Genomic DNA, 20,293 nt, shown 5'->3' with positions numbered 1-20,293 from the left:
TCAGCCAGGTTTATCTCAAGCCGGTTTTAGCCATTTTCAAACTGGTTTATGTGTACTGAATGTCTGTTCTGTTACAGATGTAAACTAGTTTCTGATCACTTAAACCAGTTTCTGTGTAATGTCTGTCCCTAGCCTTGCTGAAGAGAGGTAATATTACCTTCCACTTCCACGCTTTTGATCCTGTTTTGTGATCTAGAGATAAAAAGCACCCTTGGACCTATGCATTCAAAGTGTCTGATGCTTAGGTGGATCCTACCATGGCACCAGAGACTCTACTCCTAGTCCAGTGAAAGGATTAAAATAATTTGTTTACCCAGTTCTGTTCTCCACTGCACAGGGATGTTTCCTCTAATGTGCCATGGAGTAAGAGGAGAAAGCCTCTCACTCAACATCTTTATGTGTGTCACCACAGACACACATAAAGACACAGCTGTGTCGCCACAGACAGCCGCACAGAGAAGGACATGATGTCACAGTTCATATGTTATGCAAGTACAGTTCTATATAGATTGTTAATATAAGCAAATTGGGACAAACCCTCTTTGACTCACACAAATGTAAATCTCCTCTGAAGGTGCAAATAAATGTTGTCACTCTGTATTTGCACCAATGTATTTGAGAGCAGACTCAGGATCGCTTGTCTTATTTAACTGGTCCAACACATTATCTGAAAGAATACAACAGAACAATAGTTATAAAAATGTCTGGATGTCATCTAGTGGAGAGCAACAAAAATGATGACAAGTTTAGGAAACAGGACTTAAACAGAAAGACTGGAAGAAGTGGGGTTATTAAGCCTGAAGACAAAAAGACTATGAGGGAGATTTGATAACAGCTGTCAAGTACCTGAAGGGTGGTTATAAAGGGGATAGCGATAGACAATTCTCTGAGTCCACAGGACTCAGGAGAAAGGACAAGGCATAACAGTCTTAAATCACAGAAAGGGAAATTAAAGTTGAATATTAGGAAGAACATTTTCTTTATACGGGTTGGTAAGCATTGGAATAGATTACCTAGAATGGTGGCACCCAACCTTCCTCTGCTGGCTGGATGAGTGATGTGGGGTTGGTGCATGGGGTCAGTTTTTAGGTGCAGTATAACATTCTGGAGTGACCCAAAACACCAAGATCCAGCTGTGCACTGGAGTGACCCTGCGTGCCCAGATCTAGCCGTGTGCCAGAATGACTCTGCATGCTGGCCTGATATAGCACACAGACCACAGTATCCAGTCTGCAGTGCTCCCCACAGTCCAAAAATTTGGCAACAGTGGAGCAGCAATTAACATTGCCACTACTCGCTTATTGCCAAATTTCTGGAGCCATGGGGAGCTCCATGGACCATATGATAGGGCTGCACAGGCCAGATTCTAGCCTGTGGGCTGGAAGCTGAGAACTGCTGACCTAGAGAGGTTGCGGAATCTCCATTATTGGAAGTTTTTAAAAGCAGGTTAGACCAACACTTGTCTGAAGGGATGATCCTGCTTTGAGCAGATGTTTGGACTCTATGACCTGCTGAGGACCTGTATGATTCTAAAACAGAAAAGAAGAATGTCACATTTTGTGACATACGGCAACGACAAAAGATACGTCATACTTTGTATTTATTGCAGGGGCATGCTATAGTCTATGGGGCCCTGTAATCTGAAATGCCAGCCTGTGAAATCATGTTAACTGCAATATGTTTCAATGTTTCAAATGAAGGATCTTTTGTTCCAAGTTCATAATACCAGTCTGCGCATCCAATGAAGAAGTGCCTGTCAGAAGTGTTACTTGTCAGATTTGCATGGGAACAGAGATAAATGGGCTAAGCACTGATCTACTGGTAAAAACATACGGACATTTCACTAAGACCAAAGTTTTCAGGACTAGCAAAATAGAAAGAATACAATAGCATTATATTGGATACAATATCCTTTGTGTTGCACTCATATAACCTCACTTACATCAGTGCGCTTGAAGGCAGAATTTGGCCACTAAACTGAGATACCTGGGAGTCTTCCCCTTCTCCCCTCCCTTCCCCTACCCATTCCTCTCTTTTCCTCCCTGCAAAGGTAGAAATTCTGAATGTGGCTCCGCCTGAGTGATCACCTGGTTTTTTCAGTGATAAAAAAATCCCAGAAAGACAAATCATGAGGCTGTGAGAAAGCAAAGCATTAAATGGGGTTTCACAGGAGAACTCATTTTAGAAATGCAGTGTGACTAAGCATCTACAGAAAACAATATTCAAAAAGTTTGACCTAGATAACATTATTTCTTAGTGACTGGAATTCATTAAAAATCTTATGTTAAAAAATGTACTGAAGCTTGAGTGTCACTTTGTTTTGGATAACCCAGCTCTGCTTAACTAACTGAGAATAACTGGGGGTCTTCAAGAGGAGGTTGGATATGCATCTAGCTGGGGTCATCTAGACCCAGCACTCTTTCCTGCCTATGCAGGGGGTCGGACTCGATGATCTATTGAGGTCCCTTCCGACCCTAACATCTATGAATAAAAGAGGGTTTTTACAACAACAACAACAACAACAACAACAACAACGATGAAGGCAGCTGAAAGAGAGTTATTTTATTAAGAATAGACTAATAATAAATTGGTATGAAATGGAACAGTCTCACATAGTAGGGGATTGTTTGAGTGAACGTTTTCTTTGGTTAGCTCACAGCCCAAGTTGCCAGCTGAAATGGGATTTCAAATCTGAAATCTAAAATTTGGGAAGAAGTCCTAACTTCTCATGGTGAAACTCACTGATTTCAGCGTTTTAGCTGAAAACAGTCACAATCTCGCCATGCCACTGGAGTCCGTGCCACTGCAAGGTGGGAGGGCATAATAAGCCTTTTCTATTCCTGCTGCTCCTCGGGCAGTGATTGAGCAAAGATGGCTGTCATGCACAAACAGGATGACACTGTACCCAAATGGAAGCACTTAGGACAGCAAGAGAGAATAAGGTCCCAAGCCGTGTGTAGACGAAATGAGGGGTGTGTGCGCACAACGCTTTAAAGTGGGCTAAATGCTTTTGCATTGCTTTAATGATGTTCGTGTTTGCACGCCTTGGTGGTGTATCGCACATTAATTCCAGTCGCTGTAGGAAATCCGGTGGCATAATGTGCCTTAAATGACTTGGAGCGCAGCAAATTAAAACTCCTTTGAGGAGTTTTAGTTTGCTGCCCCTACAACTGCAGAAGAAAGCACCGGGCCCTGTGCAGTTCTGTGGCTCTGCAGGAAGCCCATGCAGGCAGCCTGGCAGCAGCCCGGGAAAGCAGGCTCTGCCAAGAAAAGTGATGAGCCTGATCTTCCTCCTCCCTGGAGCCTGCCTGTCTGCCTGAGCTGTGTGGGGGCCCAGGGCTTCCCTCCATGGCTGCGGTGACCTCTGGGACTGCCCAAATCGGGTGCCTGTGGGTGGGTGCTGCTGGGGAACAGGGGCGGGGGGGAAGGCACTGCTGCTGCAGAGGGAAGAACCAGCTCCCCACATAGCCCAGGGACTGCTCCGCCTCCTGCCAGCTCGCCCTCCCCTCCCCGCTGGAGAGGCAGGTAAGTCAGCAGGGTGTGTGCACAACACGGGGTTTAATTGGCCCTAAATTGAAGCGGTGTTTTTTAAAACTCACTGCTTCAAGTTAGGGCCCCTGTTTTATCTACACACGCCCCCAGTGTATCAAAGGATGTTGGGCCTGGCTTGGAATGCACCTAAGACAATCCGCCTCAAAAGGGACTTCTCTTATGTTAAAGTACTTAAGGCAAGCACCAAATAATTGAAATTATTTAGCCTATATTTTGGAAGAACTAGGATTTTTTAATCCTAGGGGGTGGGGCATTTGATAACCCTTCACAGGTCACGAATTGGACAGCCCTGATGGTGCTTGATTATTTTCTATGGCCACAGGGGACAGGAAAAAAGGATAACAGTCTTAAATTACAACAGTCTTAAAATTTAGGTTGGATATTAGGAAGAACTTGCTACTTCTGCAGGTCATTAAGTGTTGGAATGGATTCCCTACAGAGGTGGTAGAATCTCTCTCTGGAAGTTTTTAAGAGCAGGTTAGGTCAGCATTTCCTAAACTTTTGATACCCAGGGCACACTTTTTTTCTGAATTAAAATAGGTGGCACACTTTACACTTACACCCAAAAATATGTATGTGTAAAGCTTATTTAATAGATTGAATAGACATTAGGGATGGAAGGGACCTTGGAAGATCTTCGAGTCCAGCCCCCTGCCCGAGGGGCAGGAAGTCAGCAGGGGTCATAGGATCCCAGCAAGATAAGCATCCAAATGTCTCTTGAAGGCATTCAAAGTAGGTGCTTGAACCACCTCCGGCAGCAGTCTATTCCAAACCTTGGGGGCTCGGACAGTAAAGAAGTTCTTCCTTATGTCCAGCCTGAAATGGTCATAGAGGAGTTTGTGACCATTCGACCTAGTCATCACTTGGGGTGCTCTGGTGAACAGACGTTCCCCCAGATCCCGGTGAGCACCCCTTATAAACTTATAGGCAGCCACCAGATCACCCCTGAGCCTGCGCTTTTCCAGGCTGAAGAGTCCCATACCTCTCAGCCTCTCGTCATAGGGCCTGTTTTCCTGATCTCTGATCATGTGCATGGCTCTCCTCTGGACTCTCTCAAGCTTCTCCACATCCTTTTTGAATTGTGGAGCCCGAAATTGGTACTCCAGCTGCGGCCTCACCAAGGCCGAGTACAAGGGGAGAATGACGTCCTGGGATTTTCTTGAGAAGCATCTATGGATGCAAGCCAATGTTTTGCTTGCTTTACTAGCTGCAGCATCACATTGATGGCTCATGTTCGTCTTATGGTCAATCATGACACCCAAGTCCCTTTTGTCCATAGTGCTAGCCAGCGTAGCACTGCTGAGCCTATAAGCATGCTGCGGGTTTTTCTTCCCAAGGTGGAGAACCTTCCATTTTTCAGTGTTAAACACCATCAGGTTCTCATCTGCCCATTTCCTGAGCCTGTCAAGGTCAGCCTGGATCAGGTGTGGATGCTTTACCCCAAAGTTTGGTGTCGTTGGCGAACTTGGCCAGTCCACTTCTGATACCAATGTCCACATTAGTAATGAAGATGTTGAATAGTATAGGCCCAAGGACAGAGCCTTGAGGGACCCCACTGGTCACAGCGCACCACAACGATTGACTTCCATCAACCACCACCCTCTGAGTCGAAGCACAGAGCCAATTCCCCAGCCAGCGCACTGTGGTGAAGCCGAGGCCACAGTTGGCCAGTTTTGCTAAGAGGTGATCATGGGATACCAGATCAAAGGCTTTTTTAAAGTCAAGATATATGACATCAATCTCTTCTCCCTTGTCCAGGTGATAGGTCACCTGGTCGTAAAAGGAAATGAGATTGGTCAAGCAAGACCTACCTGCAACAAATCCGTGCTGGCTATCCCTCAGGTTGTTGCCAGTCTGTTAAGAATGGTCTCTTTGATAATCTTTTCTAAGACCTTCTCTGGGATAGAGGTCAGGCTGATGGGCCTGTAGTTTACCAGATCTTCTTTCCTCCCTTTCTTGAAGATAGGCACCACATTGGCCTTCTTCCAATTTTTGGGCACTTCCAACCTTATGCAGTGGTGCTCAACATTTTGGGCACAGGGCCGGGGCCCAATCCTGCTGTGTGAAGCTTGGAAATTTGGGGGTGAGGGAGGAATGGCAGCATTAATTGTCACCATTCCTCCACTGCCAAATGTCCAGACCTGTGGGGAGTCCCACAGACCCAATGACATAGCTCCAGAGGCCTTATCTGATACTGATAAAGTGTGGTTTTTTGAAGTACACTTTCAATGCTCTTGCAGCATAGTAGTGTGCTGCAGCATACCCTTTGGGAATCACTGGGTTAGACGTTTGTCTGGAATGATTTAGACAGGGATGATTTTGCTTTGAGAGAAAGCTGGCCTAGATGACTTCCTTGAGGTCCCATCCAGCTCTATTTTTCTGTTATTGTAAGTGCTTTTATGTAGTGGGGTCATGGCCCCACTAGACCAAACTCAAATCACATGTAGATTTAAACTCTAAAGTTTGGTCTAACCTTTAAAGTTTCACTGGCATAGGTTAGGAATGTAAGAAAAAAGAAAAAGGAAAAGAAGAGAAAAGAAAAAAGAAAATCACAGTTTTGACATTGCTATGCCAGCAAGAGGTCTAGTGTAGATGTCATTATATAGGCAAAAGAAAAGTCCTGTTTGCTGTAATAACTTATCTTTTTCAGGGAATTGGTGGAAAGCAATAATTGACAAAAGGTTTCCAGGTTGTAGCCATATTGGTCTAGTGGCAAAAGCAATCAGGACTTGTGGTAGAGATGATATCTTCTATTAGACCAACTAGATTTTTACAAAAAAAAAAATTGTTAATTACAAGCTTTCGGGCACAAACACCCTTCATCAGGCATAGGAGAAAAGATTGTAAAAGTTCTCCTGAGTAGAAATGAAAGTTCATATTTAATAGGACAGTTGAAGGTGTGGTAAAATCTTCTGTTTGGAACAAGGGCAGACAAGGTTCCTTGGGTGAATTTGATATCTTTTATTAGACCAACCCAAATAGTTGGAGAATAGTTATTAAGCAAATTTTCGGGTTCAAAAACCCTTCATCAGGCTGAGGAAATTTCAGCAGTTGGTGTGTGCTCTTCCTGGATGGAATGAAAAGTAAAGAAGCTAGGGGCTGGGCTGGGGAGTCAGTTGCCAGGCAGATTATAATGTATCAAAAATCCAATGTCTATGTTTAGTCCCTGATCTCTAGTATCCAGCAGGTTGATGAACTGGAGCTCATAGGCTTGTCTCTGGGAAGTGTTGTGTAAGTTTCCCTTGAGGATCAGGACTGAGAGATTGGAGGGAGAGTGGCCCTCCTGTGAGAAATGTGCCCCCACCAGTAATTGGGTATTTCTGTCTTGGATAGATTTCTGGTGTGCGTTCATTCTGGTGCGCAGTTGTTGTTTGGTGTCTCCTACATATTTTCCATCAGGGCATTTGGTGCATTGGATGAGGTATATTACATTTCTGGAGGTGCAGCTGTAAGATCCAGGGAGGCTGATGGCTCTGTTGTGGGGTGTAGTAATTGTGGGGGTGGTGGAGATGTGTTGGCAGGTCTTGCATTTCTTGTCATGGCACAGTCTGGATCCTTTTGGTGTGTTCTGGACTTGAGGAAGTTTGCTTCTGGTGATGAGGTTGGTGAGGTTCAGTGCTTGTTGAAGGCTAGGATTGGTGGCTCTAGGAAGATATTTTTAAGAATAGGGTCTCTTTCTAGTATAGGTTGCAATTTTTTGAGGATTTTCCATACAGGTTCAAGGGAGAGGTGATAAGTCATAACCAGCGGTGTGCGATTTGTGGGGGTTTTTCTTCTGTACTGCAGCAGTTCTTCACGTGGTATCCAGGTGGCTTTTTCAAACATGAGATCTACCTCTCTGGATAAGTGTCCTTGCTGGGTGAAAGCCTTTTTAAGATTGGTGAGGTGGCAATCCTGGGTGTTCTCTTTAGTACATATGCGGTGGTATCTGAGGGCTTGGCTGTATATCACAGCTTTTTTGGTGTGTTTAGGGTGATTGCTGGTTCTGTGCAGATATGTATGTTGGTCTGTGGGTTTCTTGTATACTGTGGTCTGTATTTTACCCTTCTGGATACTGATCATTGTGTCTAAAAAGGAGATGTTGGTGCTGGAGTATTCTAAAGAAAGTCGAATGGAGGGATGGTGATTGTTGAATTTCTGATGGAACTCAATCAGAGATTGTAGGTTTTCAGTCCAAATGATGAAGATGTCATCGATGTATCTTAAGTATAGCAAGGGTTTGATGGTGCAGTTCTTGAGGAAGTCTTCTTCCAGGTGGCTCATAAAAAGGTTGGCATACTGTGGGGCCATTTTAGTGCCCATAGCTGTTCCCATCATCTGGAGGAAGTGTTGATTATTAAAAGTGAAATTGTTGTGTGAGAGAATGAAGTGTATAAGGTCAGTAATATTCATTTTATATGCAGAGTAGGCTCAGAGAAAAGTTGGAATGGTCTGTTTACCTCAAAGTTGTTAGGTGGTAAGCAGAATATAGTCCTATTTCCTTCTGGTTATGGTGTTTCATATTTCACAGAGGAGTAAATAGATGGAATGCTCTTTTGGGCAGGCATTTGTTATGTGGCGAGGTGTCTGTGAGCTCTGTGTGCGAGGCTTTATGTGTCTAAGGATTTTGTGGAAATTGTTTGAACATTATGAGAAAGCCCTCAGTTGGATGTGTTAAAAAATAATTCCATTCCAAGCTAGAAAAAGAGATGTGGAACCCCAACAACATCAGCACTTTCCCATAGGCACTACCTTCAACTGTATTTTACTACCCCAGAAAAACAGAAAAAATTCCTTAAGGGACTGCAAAAAATGGTTTCAGTATATATCGTTACTTTATTCCAGGCTCTTGGTTATAGTTGTGTTGGACTAAGGACATAGGCAGACAAGATTATTTGGGTAGACGTGATATCTTTGATTAGACCAACTAAATAGCCGGAAAAAAATGTTCTTTGCAAGCTTTCAGGCACAAACACCCTTCTTCAGGCATAGTCTGTTGGTATGTACATGCTTTCCTAGGTAGAACAGAAGCCAAAATGCAGGTCTGTGAAAATGCAAATGTGTGGCAGTAAGGTTCAAAGCGAATGGGAGACAATAGGTGTGAAAAGGTATTGTGGGGAGAAAGGGGGAGAAGGTGGTCAAATGTAGCTGGTAAAATGCAGACAGGTTACCTGGGATTATCAGATGGCAGGCAGGTTATAATGCGCCACTAATCCAATGTCTATATTTAGTCCACGATTTTTTGTATCCAGTAGATTTACGATGTGAAGTTTATAGGCTTGTGTACGAAAGGTGTTTTGTAAATGCACTTTAGGATTAGAGCTGAGAGACTGGAGAGAGAGTGGTTATCTCATGGGAAGTGTGCACCTCTAGTTAACTGGATATTTTTGTCTTTGATAGATTTTTGGTGTGTGTTCATTCTGGTACACAGTTGTTTTGTTTCTCCTACATATTTTCCATCTGGGCATTTAGTGCACTAGATGAGATATATTATATTTCTGGAGGTGCAGGTGTAAGATCCAGGAATGGTGGTGGTTCTGTTGTGGGATGTAGTCATTGTGAGGGTAGTGGACATGTGTTGGCAGGTTTTACATTTTTTTGTCCCGGCATGGTCTGGATCCATCCAGTGTGCTTTGGGCCATAGGAAGTTTGCTTCTAGTGATCAGGTTGGTAAAATTTGGTGCTTGTTTAAAGGCTAGGATGGATGGTTCTGGAAAGATCTCTTTAAGAATTGGGTCTTCTTCTGGTGTGGGTTTCAATTGTTTGAGGATTTTCCGTATAGGTTTCAGGGAAGTCATAACTAATGGTATGCAATTTGTGGGGATTTCTTTTTGTACCGCAGTGTTTCTTCATGTGGTATTGGGGTGGCTCTTTCAAAAGTATGATCTCTCTCTCTGCAGGAGTGTCCTTTCTTGGGGAAATCCCTTTTGCTATTGGTGAGGTGACAATCAGGGGTATTCTGCTCAGTGCAAATTCAGTGGTATTGGAGGGCTTGGATGTATAGTACAGTTTTCTTGGTGTGTTTAGGGTGATTGCTAGATCTGTGGAGATAGGCATGTTGGTTTCCTGTATATGGTGGTTTGTATTTTACTATTCTAGATATTGATCATAGTGTCTAAAAAGGAAATATTGGTGCTAGAGTATTCAAGAGATAGTCTGATTGCTTGGTGATGGTTATTGAATTTGTGATGGAAATTAATTGGATACTGTAGGTTTTCAAATGATCTTCCAAATGATGAAGATGTCATCTATATATCTTAGGTATAGCATGGGTTTGATGATGCAGTTCTTGTGAATTTTTTTTTCCAGGTGGGTCATAAAAAGGTTCGCATATTGTAGAGCCATTTTGGTGCCCATAGCTGTGCCCATGGGCTGGAGGAAGTATTGTTTATTGAAACTGAAGTTGTTGTGTTTGAGGATAAAGTGTATAAATTCAGTAATATCTTTAGGTCTATACTTCTGAGTTGTAATCTTGCTTTTGTAGATACGTAAGGCAGGCTTAGATGCCATCCTGGTGTGGAATATTGGTATATAAGACGATAACATCCCTAGTGGGGAGGGTTTTGCTTGAAAGGTGGTCTATGTTTTTAAGTTTTATAGAAAGTCTGTTGTGTCTTGGACAAAACTTGGTCTTTGGGTGATGCGAGGTTTTAGGATGGATTCAGTAAAACTGGATATTTCCTCAGTTTGGGTTCCATGGTTGGAAATTATAGGTTTGTCTGGGTTTCCTTGTTTGTAGATTTTAGGGAGCATGTAAAAAGTCTTTGGTTTGGGTAGTGGGGGGAATCAAGTTTTGTAGCTTTTCCTGTAGTTCACATGGAAATGATGTGATGGTGGTTTTGAGTTTTAAGGTCAAAAGGGGAGTTGGATCATCCTTTAATTTTTCATAGTAGGCAGTGTCAAGACAGTTGTCTGTTGGCTTCTTGTATGTAGTCTTATGTAGTCTGTTGGCTTTTATGTAGGTTGAAGATAACTATAGCTCCTCCTTTATCTGCTGGTTTTATTACTCTTTGGTGGTTGGATCTTAGAGATTCCATGGCCTTACTCTCAGAGAGGGAGAAGTTGTTATGGTGGTGTTTGTTGTTGATTATTTCATTATTCATTCTTTCCCTGAAGCAGTCAACATAGCCATCAAGGTTTGAATTTCATCCACTGTGAGGTGTCCAGTTTGATTTTGGGGGGATTTTTTGGTATTAATCCTTTCCTTCAGTGTTGTCACAGGATGAAGTGTTGTTGAAAGTGGATTCATTTTGGTTGTGGAAATATTTCATGAGATGGAGGTATCAAAAAAAAAAAAATTCTTTTAGTTCTCCACATTGTAGTATTTTATTAGGGTATTTTTTCTGGATGGAAATTAAGACCTTTTGAACAGAAAGATTTTTCCACTTTGGTAAATGCATGCATGAAGAGATTAATAATATTTGAGGGTTGACTGGTTCCTTTAGTTTATCAGGTATGAGGTTGGAATATTGTATGGTATTGGTGTTGTTTCTCTGATAGTTGTTTAATGGCTGGGGAGGTTGTTCTTGTAGTAATTGGTTCCATTTCTTCTTTTAATGTTGAATGGATGTTGTAAAAAATATTTGGTAGTCTTTCTGTATACATTGTATAATGTTTGGGAAGATAATCCATGTTTATTCCAGCATTGTTAGGGGTTTGCATGGTTAGCAGTCTCTTGTGCATTAACCCTTACTGTTAATTACAGAAGGCAAATTAAGCTCCCATCTTTTCAAGTATCCCCAAATAATTCTAGTCAATGAATTAAGGCTCCATTCTATTTTTTTTTTTATTAGCTGCACACACTTTACTTCTTCTTTTATCTCATCTGTTAAAGGGCAGAATCAGATCTTAAAAATATTATCAAAGGGCTAAATGTATTAACCATAGCTGAGACTTCTTCTCCATCCAATCCTAGATGCATGTCAGGGACAGCAGACAATGAAGACTTGAACAAGTGCTGCACAAGGAGGAAGGCTGACTGAAACTCACACACAATAAAAGACTGAGGGTGCAGACACAGCGGGATTGCTCTGGAGTAACCTGGTAGCCTGCACAGCATTAATACAGAGCCTGGCCACTAAGTGGCAGAAAAGCCTGCTTGCCCTGAACAAATGATTATACAGAGATGCAAATGATAAGATCAGCAAAAATAAGAGTGGCTCTCTAGTGCAGAGGTGGTCAGTCTGCACTACCTGTGGCACAAATGGTGCAGGCAGACTCTGCACATAGCATGTAGCAGACTGAGGAAGGGACAAGCAGCACAGCAGCATATAGGGAAGGAAGCAGAAAGCAGAGCCACAGATCAGGCACAGAGATGGGACTGGAGTGGCGTTCAGAAGGTGCAGGGTTAGTTTGTACCACACCGGCCAAAAAGGTTGGCCCCCACTGCTCTAGTGTAACTAGAAGCAGCTTATAGTTACTCCTCATTTTTGGAGTGAGAACTTTACCCTAGAGTGAACTGATTTACAGAAATATAAGGCTTTGTGGGCGCATGCACATGTCCATTAATGCACCATAAATATGGCACATTAAGTTCAGTACTTGGTTATACAAGTACTAAATCAATGTACAGGAACTGGCATTACTGCACAGTAGCATGGGTGCACAGCTTTTTAGTGATGCTAACTGTACAGTAGCCTAATACTAGTGCACAGTAGCATATTAGCATGGTTTTTGCCCTGCATGCTACTGCGTAGTAGAATTGGACTACTATGCAGTTAGCATCTTGTGTAGATGTGCCCTGTGTTGAGGGTCTGTAACAGGTAGCCGTTCTGGGCCGAGCTAAAATGTGGCCCGCACACCTGTTCCTGAGGCAACCGCCCGCCTTCTCGCCTGCCATGCCTTGCTGTTAATGAATTAATTGATGTTAATTAGCGGGAGGCTGCCATTGTACTGCCCCGTTGCCAGGGGGCACTATCTGCGGCTCCGTTTCCTCCCCTACACCGCAGCCCACTCCTTGCCGATGGAATAGCCGTTGTCTTAGCTCTATCACTATCTGGCCCCTTCTTGGTCTCTCTGGGCCCTCCTTCCTTGGATACACGCTCCCTCTGGTGCTAGGGCTCTCCCCGGCCCTATCTCACTCTGTGCCCTCTTCTCCGGGCCTCATCTACAACGCGGCCCCCGCTCAGGGGTCTTCTGCGCCCCACACTGGGGCTCCTCAATAATGTGGCCCTCTCCTGGGGCCCTTCGTGCCCACACTGGGGCTCCTCAATAATGCGGCCCTCTCCTGGGGCTCTCAATGCCCACACTGGGGCTTCGCAATAGTGCCCTCTTTCTCTGGGGTTCGCCACGCCCACACTAGGGCTTCTCAACAGGGCCCCCTCTCTGGGCTCACCATGCCCACCCTGGGGCTTCTCAAACGCCCCTCTCTGGGGCTGGGGTCTATGCACCCCATATGCTGCACCCTCACTGGCACTGGGGTCCTCACACTCCGCTGTGAGCCCCCTATGAGGCCTCCTCCATCCCCTTATAGCCTCTCCCAAACCACCAGTGATAACAACAACAAAGCAAAACACAAGCCCCTAGGCTATAACATAACTTAAAGCCGCCTGGCTAAAACAACATTGCTCAACCCAGATCAAGCTGTACCTGCAGTTAGGCTTCTCCTCACATCCTGGCTTAGGGAGCTCCTGCCTCTCTGACTGCTGGCAGGGAACTACCTCTGGCCTCCTGTCTGTGCTTTATATAGGAGCCAGGCCCTGCCCCTTTCAGTCAGCTGACCTCCTGGTTGCCCTGGCAACCCCCAGCTGGGCTCCTTATTCCTTGCTAGGGCTCTTTCCCTGGCAGTTTCCCCCTCTCTAGGAACAGGGCACCTCCGTGCTCTGTGACAGGGTCCCTCTACTTTTACTATGAAGTAAAGTCAGTTTCTTCTGTAGTTAACATCATGTGTCTGTACCCTGAGAGCCAAATTTAATTCTATTTCTTGAGGATGACTCCACTGAGAAACATACTGCACACTGCTAGAACCAATGTCTGAATGCCATGTACATTGATAAAGGTTTGGCATGAGACAAACTGTGATTGGTTTGATGAAGCAACTGAAGTTTCATCAACTGAAGTTTATTTTTAGTACATAATAAATAGGCAGCTAACTCTGGAAGATAAAGATCCTGATCACATCCTGAGTACATTCACTTAGGAACTCTACTCACATGAAGAAAAGGACTCTCAAAGTTTTCCACACTGCTATTGTCTCAATTAAGAAAATGAATGGTCTTCAGAAAATCTCAGATTTCCCCCTCGGAATACAGAGAATTGCCTTTGAAGATGTAATGATTCTGAGAGCCAAATGGATGGACATTTTCATGTGTGTATGACATAAAGCAGATTTTCACTCAGATATTTTTTTTTTCAGTTGGATGCATCAAGTACGTAGATTGTTGGTGAAGTTACCCCACAGAAACTGAGTAGTGACAACACTGCTGTACCAGTCATACGAACTCTTAGCTAGGCATTTTCACCAAAGGGTGGTCAGACAACACAAGTAGAAACTTTCAACTACAATTAATCCAATCACTTGTGCAGTGAATCTAGGCCAGGGGTGGGCAATTATTTCAGGTGGAGGGCCACTTACTGAGTTTAGGCAAGCTGCCAAGGGCCACATCGGTAGCCCCACCCCTTGACAGGTGCCCTGCCCCTGGTCGTCATCTTGTGATCAGAAGTCCCACCCCCTAACCCCTGACCTTTGCCACCAGAGTTCCCTCCCCTTGCCCCGCCAGAAGCACTCCTTTCCACAAGGGTTTTTGCCATCTCAGAACCAGAAAAACACCAAATGATATTCTAAAAATCGAACATCTACAACATTCATTAATTTGATTTCAAAAAATATTTTTGTCCTGATTTACATACGCTTGTGTAGTGTACACAGAGGTGATTGCACAATAGCTTAAAATGAAGTCTTACTCTTGTATATTGTGGGGGTTGGGGGCACAAAGGGGTGGATAGAGGTTTGTGGGGGGCTGTTGGTGTGTGGGTATGTGGGATGTGGGGGAGGGTGTGAGTGTGGGGTGAGTATGTGTGTGGATATGTGGGGTCTGGGTAGGTCTGGGGTTTGTGGGGGATTGTGTGTGGGAGAGGGTGGCTGAGGTGTGTGAGGTGGAGTGGGTGTGGGGGTCTGCAGGTATGGCAGTGCAAGGGGGCAGTTTAGGTGCATGTGTATGGTGGGGTGTGTGTGGGACTTACCCTATGAACACACACATATACACACACTCTCTCTCTCCCTCCCTGTGCGCACACATACACACAGACTCTTCCTCCCTCACTGCGCACACACACACACACACACACACACACACACACACACACCCCCTCTCATTCCTGGCCCTGGGTACCGGTGCGGCCCCTATGCTCTCATGGTCTGGTGATGCAGCTGAAGGCCATGTGGTGCTGGAGCAGCCAGTGGGCGTGCAGGGAAGCAGTGAAAGCTGCAGCAGGCAGAGGCTTTCTTGTGGGGGGGGCATGGGTAGGAGGGGGCTGAAGGTGGGGAGGGGCCAGGCTGGCCTTGCTGCTGAGTCCTGCCAGCTTCCCCTAGGTCTTACTGCCTCTGTCTCCTGTCATCTTTGACAGGCAGCCAGGAACAGATAAATATTAATTTTCTAATTTTTTTAGGGACCTCACAGGCCAGATAGAATGGCTTGGTGGGCCAAATCTGGCCTGAGGACCATATTTTTTCTGCCCCATTCTATAGAGCACCCAAGCCACTCCTGATTGGCTGTTGGGCACAGACAAGCATGCCCCCAACCCGGCATTCCTCCAGTAAAATGTAAATGCAGTTTTTCTACAAATACTCAGATGAATACATATTGCTTCCTACTTTCTAACATATAAACATGTCACACAACATAGAAATGAATGTAAATGTTAGAATAAACTCATTATGAATCAGTTATCTTTATTTTCCACTCATTTTCACTGAATATCATGTACTATATACAAAATACTTAGGCATTATTATGGTTAAATTAATGGTAGAGAATATTTTTCAGGTATTTTGTGTATGATGTTCTTTGTTCCATAATTTTGCAGGACTATGGGGGTTCCTGGCTGGGTGTGCAGGTGCCAGGGTCAGGCTCTCATGGATCTGTGCCAAAGCATGTTCCCAAGCACTGGGGTTCTCCTGGATTGTGTGAGCTCTGTGTGTACATTGTGGGGTGCTTCATGACAGGGTTGGAGGGCACAGCCCAGGGACATGGGTGCCTAGGTACTGGGGTTCATGCAGGAATGCAGATGCCTCCCTTTGCCTCCACCCCCAACCTGCCTGTGGCTGACAGCTGGCTAGAGTCAGGAGGTGTGGTTGGGGAGACAGTCAATGCTGTCTCAGCTTTGTGATAGCCTGGGGGTGGGATCTGCTGGATGCTCAGGAGGTACAGCTGAGCATGGGGCGAGTGCTAGCATGTCTCCCTGCATGGGGCAGGGGGGAGGGGCAAGTGGGGGGCTACAAAGCTACTTGGGATGTGGGTGGACACTGACCTAATGTAAAACAATAGGAGATCTGGTACAGAAGTTTGATGCAGTAGTCTAACTTAAATCAATTAAGTCTGAGTGCACATTGATCCAGGTCTATCCTAGACTGAGTTCCCCCATTTTTAAACTAGTCTATGTGCACTGAACTTCTGTCCTGTTATGGGTGGAGGCTGGTTTTTGATCACTTATACTGACTTACATGTAATCTCTGTACCTGGCCAGAATGCAGCAAAGAGTCCTTGCCTTCATCATTGTATTCTTGTGGGCAGCTAGGGAAGCAAAGCCTCTGCAACTGCTTCTAAAAGCTCAGAAAAGTTCAGAGCTTTTAGTACAGGATGCTCTTAGTATAGTAACATATACAAATATGCTCTTTTGCTGTCAGTAAGTGTGTCTATGTGAGACATTTAATGGGGAAATGTCTAATTAGCTCTGCAGTAGTCTCAACATTGACATGTGCAGCCCTATAGGCCGAAGGAAATGAATAAATGCTGCCATAGGTTAGTACTTGTAAACATAAGTAACTATCCTATGGCAGCATGACTAAGTGTTCAGCAACATACATGTAGACGCTGATGGGGCTGGCTGGGACATGAAGGTGCTTCAGTGTGTGGGCTGCCTGCCAGCTAGCTCAGCACTGTAGCACCCTTGTGCCCCAGCCAGCCCCTCTGCAGCATGTTGAGCTGCGTCCAAGCAGCTCCAGATTGGCAAATTGACCCTCCCATGCCTCCTACCAGCCTCAATGTGCTGCAGTCCCAGGCACATGTGTGAATGTAGTGCCTGGGAGCAATAAACTCTGGCGCAAATGCAACAGAGTTTATTGTATCACACTAATATCTGGTGTAGATGCACCTAGTGTGCATTTGGTCTTTATCTTAATGTCTCAGAATTTAAAGATAATGCTTTTATCCTAGTTGTCATCTCATTTCTTCTTCCTGCTTGTGAATCACAGAGAGTCTAACTTCACTGTTCTGGTGTTTTACTATTTTGTACTGAAAACCTTGATAGCTTTTCCCGGTAATTGGGGTGGATGTTTCTCCTTGGGAGGGCACTACTTCTATGGTATTACAGTCAGTCATGTAATCTGTCTTGGCTGTCTATTGTTCCAAACCATCAATTTGGCATTCCACAGTATTAACCTTTGCAGTTAAGTTGTCTCATTTTGGATTTAATGCATTAAAGCTATTTAGTGCTTAATGAAGGTCACAAGCTACTGTTCTGGTGTGTAGAAAAAGATGGAGTTTATTCTTGAACACAAGAGTCCCTGGTCTCTAATATTCCACTTTAAAGAACAGCTTGCTGCTTTTTACCCTCCCCCCTCCCCCATTTAGTTATATTTCTGTACCCATTTCATCCTGGAAGTCTAAATTCAGATAGACTCATGGGAAGTAAATTGATGTATATTGAATAAGGAACTTGCCCAAAATCTCTGTCACAACCTGATCGCTGGGAACAAATTTCTGATCTCACTCATACGAGTGCCTATCAAGAATAATTCAATAAGTCAGTGGAGTTAAATGAGTTATGGAAGAAAATTAAGCCATATCCTTCTTCAGATACATAAATGCACTTGGGGTGCACCAATAAGAGATTTTTGGGGCCAATACTGATAGCCTATTTTAAGGAGGCATATTGGCTGATTCTGACTCGATTTCCGATATGCAGCCCAGCAGCTTGAAGAGCAGCATCTGGCTGATAAGTCTGTTGTGGTGGAAGGGAAGGGGGAGGAGAAGGGGTGTGAGGGGTGCAGATTGAGGTCCCTGAGGTAAAGGAGGGAGTGGTACTGGGGTAGGCACTGCCCAGGTGGGGCAGGGCAGGGCAGGCATAGGCCAGAGCTGCAGCTTGTCTAGGAGATGCGGGGGGGGGGGGAGGGGAGCTCTCACCACTTCACATACCCCAGGAGGATGGGGGGTGGGGCATGTGCACCATGGATCTGTGCATGGTGGGGCGGGCTGCAGCTGCAGGCTGGGGATGGGGCTGTGCTGGGCTCTTCCTGGCAGAGGCAGGGCAGTGGCAGTGCTGGGAAGTGGTCTATGGGGGTGGGGGCTGCAGTCACCCAAAATTCGCTGCAGCCCCCCTCCCAATGCTGCTGTCACCTGCCCCGAGAGCAGCCTGGCCCAGCCCCAGCTCTAGTCTGCAGCAGCAGTCCACCCTGCCCCGCCCCATGGCGATCTGGGAGGACGTGACTCCCACGCCCTCCCAAGGTGTAAGCAGTGGTGGGAGCCACCCCCACCCTCCACATATCCCTCTGCAGGATGCTGCCACAGCTCTGTCCTGCACCCCGTCTTGCCCTGGCTGGGCAGCACCTGCCCCTGCAAGCCCCACTCCCTCCCTTACAGTGGGGGCCTTGATCTGCACCCCCGCCATGCCTCTTTCCTCCCCCCTCCCCTTCCACCACAACTGATTTACAAGCTGCACGCAACTCTCTATGCTGCTGGGCTGTGCTCCTTACCGCCTATATGCTGTGCTACAGCTGTGTGCATGGACGGGCCATTTATCAGCCACATCAGCTGATTTCCAATACAGACATTGGTGCCGATCCAATATCGGATTGATGTATCAGTGCACCCCTAAAATGCATAGTATTGAATGCCAGCAATTAGAATTTGTTCATTCACATATATAAGCACACACAATCTGCAGTATAGAATACAGAACTTTAAAAGTAACTGACCCAACCATCACATATCATGTTTGTCTGTTTTTTTAAATCTGGTTTATTTAATGACTATTTTCTAGTGTACAGTAGTAGTCCTTAACAAGTATGGGAGTTAATAATGTTACCCTGGTATCTGCAGTATTCCCTTTACTATTGCCATGTGTCCTATAGGAAATACCTTGACTGCTGCAAGCCGAGGACATAGAATCCAAAACATTGATGTCCACGCATAAATTCCATTGTGGTTAACAGGATTGAGGACACATGCTTCAGTGCTTTGCTCAGCAGGGATGAATTTAAGCATGAGATTAAATGCTTCCCTGAATTAGGGCCTGAGTGAACCACAACTATTAGTGAGTTTAACAGATACTATTATAGGTTTGTGTACTTTAATAATAATCAGAATCAGTTTGGACTATCCAGTTCTGCATATCTGATTTGTTTTAAAAGTTTTGGATTCATAAATTGGCATAACTTGATCATTTTAGACAGACCCTTGCTTTCACCTGTGCTCACTCTCTTCTTTTAGAATTAAATATCTGGGAATTGTACATTACTAGGGATGGGGAATTTCTCAGTTTCCCAGTAAGGGTTACAGAATACACTTTTACCCTTCAAAGGATCTGAGCTGGCAGGCTTCAAAACTCAGGACAAGACAGGATTCTATGCATAAGAAAATTAATTTGTAGAGCAACTGCTAATTCATGTGAATATGCTGTATTCCTAAATGCAGAAACATCAATGTGGGACATATATCTTCAGACAAAGTACATTCATTTACCATTGTTTTTGATCCCTATTTTGGAACTGGAAGAACAGACAGGGGTTTAAGTTTCTGCCACAAGTGCTGTTTCACTGATTTTGTATGAAATTCAATCACATTTGTAAACTTCAATCTAAATTGATTCTTTTTTGCTTGTAGTCTTGCTATTATGTATAATGAAACACATTTATGGTGATGAAATTGAGATTTTTTGAGAGTTGTGTTATTTTTTTAAATTAGGACAAATCTCTCCCTTTCTCTTCACCTGTTTCCTCTCTCTCTTCAGGGATTTGCAGTACAGAAAAAAATTAAATGAATAAATGTACCATATTTACTTGAACACAAGATGTGGTCCCTCCTGCTCCCAAATCAGCATGTGAAGAAAAAAGCTTCTCATCTTACATTCGCATACCAGAAAATTTCATTAAAATATATTGTTTATGATTAAACTGCTGCCAAAAGTAGCATATGCTCCATAGTGGAAATCAACTATGAAGCTAATTAAATGCAGCCAACATTATAAAACACATGGCCTATAGTAGACAAACATACTGATGGGAACTTTTTTTGTTCTTGGCCCTTAAAAAAAAATACAACCCAGAAAACAGGCTAGTGTTCCCTCCACAGAGAACTGGCACCAGGCCTGAAGGTATTGCAATAGCAGGCCAGCATGGGGAAGGCCAGAACCAGCCCTGGCACCCTCCCTTGGGTGCCAAAAATTTAATTAATTAAAAATGTTAAAGTTCAAATCATAAACTTCAAAGCACAAGGAAATACAGAAAGACCTGAGTGTGGGGCTACATAGTAGAGGAGGAGGGTAGGGGCGGGAATGCAACTAAATTACATACAAAACATGCAGCCAACTAAACCCAGGGGGTGGG

At 44.5% G+C, this 20,293-nt stretch overlaps 1 protein-coding gene across 11 annotated transcripts in view; it reads right to left on the bottom strand.

Annotated features, from left to right (window-relative positions):
- The window catches only part of LOC102558349 (poly(rC)-binding protein 3), a 929,340-nt gene that overhangs the window by 172,484 nt on the left and 736,563 nt on the right, over positions 1–20,293 (bottom strand). For 9 of the 11 annotated variants that reach the window (XM_019485665.2, XM_059728517.1, XM_059728520.1 and 6 more), the window contains one exon: positions 552–667. The exons of the other annotated variants lie outside the window; for them this stretch is intronic. The gene's annotated coding sequence lies outside the window, so the exon portion shown is untranslated. The remainder of the gene's footprint in view (positions 1–551; positions 668–20,293) is intronic. 11 annotated transcript variants of the gene reach the window in all.

This window comes from Alligator mississippiensis, chromosome 5 (assembly GCF_030867095.1).
Source record: "Alligator mississippiensis isolate rAllMis1 chromosome 5, rAllMis1, whole genome shotgun sequence".
Lineage (NCBI taxonomy): Eukaryota > Metazoa > Chordata > Crocodylia > Alligatoridae > Alligator > Alligator mississippiensis.
This window is presented reverse-complemented; position numbering and strand designations above follow the sequence as displayed.